The 4,072-nt window shown below is 58.0% G+C and overlaps 1 pseudogene; it reads left to right on the forward strand.

The window, feature by feature from the left end:
• The first annotated feature begins 333 nt into the window (after positions 1-333).
• On the forward strand, positions 334-3,354 carry LOC101658068 (annotated as a pseudogene).
• The last annotated feature ends 718 nt before the right edge of the window (positions 3,355-4,072 follow it).

The following is a 4,072-nucleotide window of genomic DNA, read 5'->3' on the forward strand; positions in this document are numbered from 1 at the left end:
GCAGGGCCAGGAGCCCAGGGCCGTGGCGTGCTGCTGAGGCGAGTAGGGGGTGCCCTGCGCCGTTGGCCGGGGCCACAGCGGAACTCAAGAGCTGCGAGCCACAAGATTTAGGGCGACAGGACCTGTCAGCAGAATGCCTTCAGCCTGCGGGCACACCTCTAAGGCCACCGGGATGGGCGCAGCAGCTGGGCCTCGGCGAGCTTCCTCCATGCACTAGTTGGGCTGCAGGCCTGCCTGCCACCTGCGCTGCCATGGTGTGCTAGCGGCTGCTGCCGGCGCCACCGCCAGGACCTCAGCAGAGTAACCATAGAGAAGCCAGGGTACCACTAACTGATGGATTTTGACAAGAAAGGAGGGAAAGGGAAGTTGGAGGAGGGCCGGAGGATGTCCAAGGCTGGTGGGAGCCGGACCAGCTACGGTGTTTGAGGGACAGGGGCAGCTCAGGGGTCCTGATGGTGGGCCCCAACTTCCGCACTGGCAATAAGATTGGCTGTGGGAACTTCAGGGAGCTCTGCCTAGGTGGGGCCCAGGGCTGGGGGGAGGGTGACCCTGGTGGCCCAGCACCACCACCACCCATGCCCAGTGAGGAGCATGGGCACCTGACCTGGACTGTGGAGTGATCTCTCCCTGGGTGCCCGCATGAGGCATCACCTGTGTTATGAGTGCTCAGCTGGGCCCCACACTCTTCTCCCCTTCCTGAGCCCAAGGCTGAACTTACGCTTGGGCTCTGACTGCGACCCAGAGCCCACTCACGTGTTCTAGGGCCCTGGGACCTGCTGCACTCAGGGGCTCCCAGCCCCAGCCTGCTGGTGGGCAGGACATGCAGGGTAGTCAATGGGACTCAGCTTGCTGACAGTTAGGAAGTGTCTGTCCTGGGAAGACAGGTGCCTGGGGTGGGGCTCAGCGTGAGCACCATTGTGACTCCCCTGCGGTGGGTGGGCACTGGCAAGCCCGGCCTCATGGGCACTACTAGTTTCATGCCTGCTCCAGGGCTGCTTGGGGGCAGTGCTTAACTGCACAGACTAGGCCACTTGTGCCCAGAGGTTCGCCCCCCGCCCCCTGCCCAACTTTCCTGCTTAGCCATGGTTTCAGACTGATAAAACTCCCTGCCATCGAGTCTATGCTGATGCACGCTGGCCTTGTAGGACAGGGTGGAACTCTCCCTGTGCATTTCTGAGACTAACTTTTTACGGGAGTAGAAAGCCCCGTCTTTCTCCCAGGGAGTGCATAGTGGTTTTGAGCTGCTGCCCAGTATGTAACCATTACACCACCAGGGCCCCTGTTCCTCGAGTCAAGGTACTGTGTGTGAGTGTATTTTCCTGCTGGGGATTCCTTGGGCTTCGCGTCGGCATTTCCCAGCATGCTCAGAAGGCATGGAACCCTCATTCCTCTTCCCTCACTCCAGCTGCCCTCTCACTTTGGACCCTAGCCTGACCCACATTGGGCTGTGGGACACTCCCTAAAGCCCTTGGGCTCTGTCACGTGTCCCCAGCCTTCTCCCTCTCTCCGGGTTGGAGAATTCCGTTGGCCACTGTGCGCTCCCCTTTCTTGGGCACTGTGCACATTGTGCGAGTGCCCAGCAATCTCTGCCTCACAGGTGGCCTGTTCAGTTCTAGTTTCCATTTGGTTCTCTCTGCTGGCATCTCCATCTGATCATCTCCATCACTGTGGTGCCCTGGCTCTAAGTCCTCCAACTGTCATAGCTGTTGGTGGCCCCTCTGAGTCTGGCCTGCGTCTACTTTGTTGCCTTGCTGATAATAAGCACGTGGGTTTTCTTTATGTGGACTTAGAGCAGTGTTTCCCAATGTGAGCTACATGTTCCCCCCCTTTCCATCCCTGTTTTGCTGTAGTGATCCAGTGGGGCTATGAGTAAAAAATTTTTTCCTGAAAAGAAGCATTCATTTGGAAGCTAGTGCCTCAGGTTTGAGTTCTGTGGGAGTTGTATTGATTCCTAAACATTGGTTTTCAGTGCTGTTGGGTGGACCCTCCTTCTCTGACTGGGGGTTTCCAGGGTGTTTCCCACTGTGTGGTGTAGTTCCTTTCAGGGGCACAGTGTGCATGGCTGGAGCAGCATCCTGGGTCCCTTCTCTATGCACCCCCATTCTGGTCCCCTGGAAGCCTGCTGAGCGATGCCCAGTGTAGCTGTGTGCCAGGCTGCCCTGCTTCTGTGATTGTAGAGAAACAGGGGCATGTTCCACACTGACAGGACCTGGGAGACACGGGCCAGGTGCCAGTGGGGCTGGAAGTTGGCACTCTTAAGAGGGCAGAGACTTGCTGAAGCCAGGATGACCCAAGGGATGAGCAAGGCTGGCCTGCTCCCCTGATGCACTCGCTCCTGACCTTCTGCCCCTCTCTTTCTCAGGAAAGAGTCTCTACACTAACGAATACATAGTGATCAAACTGAAACCGATCAAGTCATGAGTCCCCCCACAACTGCATTTGGAATACCGCTTCTACAAGCAGCTCAGCACTTCAGAGGGCATAACCTAGGTCTTCTACTTTGGGCCGTTTGGGAAGTACAACGCCCTGGTGCTGGAGTAGCTGGGGCCCAGCCTGGATGACCCGTTCCACCTCTGTGACTGCACCTTCACGCTCAAGACTGTGTTTATGATCGCCATTCAGCTGATCACGCGCATGGAGTACGTGCACATCAAGAACCACATCTACTGAGATGTGTAGCCCGAGAACTTCCTGGTGGGCCAGCCAGTGGGCCAGTCGATGATGTGATGTCCCCATCCACATCATCGACTTTGGCCTGTCCAAGGAGTACATAGACCCCAAGACCAAGAAGCACATCCCCTACAGCGAGCACAAGAGCCTCACCTGCACCACCCGCTATATGAGCATCAACACCCACCTGGGCAAGGAGCACAGCCGTCAGGATGACTTGGAGGCACTGGGCCACATGTTCATGTACTTCCTACATGGCAGCCTGCCCTGGCAAGGGCTGAAGGCAGACACGCTTAAGGAGCGCTACCAGAAGATCAGAGACACCAAGCCGGCCACACACATTGAGGTGCTCCGTGAGAACTTTCCAGAGGACATGACGGATTGCTGGACTTCTTTGAGAAGTCGGACTACGAGTACCTGCACAAGCTCTTCTCTGATCTGTTTGACTGCAGCGGTTTTGTCTTCGGCTATGAGTACGGCTGGGCCGGGAAGCCCTTGCCCCAGCTCCGCGACAAGGCCCCCTTGCACCCCAAGCACCAGGCACTAAACTCCACCAACGGGGACCTGAACGCAGATGACCCTACGGCTGGCCACTCCAACGCACCCATCACGGCGCCCTCAGAGGTAGAGGTGGCTGACGACACCAAGAGGAGGAAGAGGAAATCCCTGCAGCGACACGAGTGAGCGACCAGTCTCTGCTGAGCCCTTGGCACCACTGCCGCCGGCTGCCGCAGTGCGAGCACTGCCTCCACATGAGACGACCCAGGTTTCTCCTTCGCATGTCTGCCCTCCCCAGAGTGCATGAACTCTGCCTGTGAGGAGGTGCGCACCCTCCTGTCTGCTGGGTAAATCAAGTCCACCTGGTCTCCCTCCACCCAAAGCCCATTTCCATGATGGGGGGCTGCTCACAGGCCTGGCCAGGTGCCAACTGGCAGTGCTGCCAGGGGCCAATGTGTTGGGGAGAGGCCTTGGGCCCCCCCGACAAAAGGGGCAGGTGGGGACAGGGTTTTGGCTGCCCCCCAACCAACATGCTGCACCAAAGCTCTCCCCAGCCCCCCAGCCTCGCCGGCCTCACATGGCGCCTGCTCCTCCTGCCAGGCAGGTGGCTGCATGCACCTGCTTCCAGAGGCTGGCCACCGGACCAGCGGGACTGCCCCCTAGCATGGCTGTCTGGGCCCTTCCTTCACCCGGTACAGCCAGAGACAAAACCACCTTAATGTCTCTGGTGGCCCAGTAATCGCAGGGCCGAAGGTGGCCACGGCGGTGGCCAGAGGGCAGGCGGCTATCGTACAAGTCTAGTTCTGCTTCACAAAGTGTACAGAAATGGCATTTACGTTTCTTTGATACTTCCTTGAAGCCATAGGACGTAGGGACTTAAAAAAATAAAACAAAAATGAAACAA

Source organism: Echinops telfairi, unplaced genomic scaffold (assembly GCF_000313985.2).
Source record: "Echinops telfairi isolate 266 unplaced genomic scaffold, ASM31398v2 ScPeMD7_44;HRSCAF=162, whole genome shotgun sequence".
NCBI classification, from domain to species: domain Eukaryota; kingdom Metazoa; phylum Chordata; class Mammalia; order Afrosoricida; family Tenrecidae; genus Echinops; species Echinops telfairi.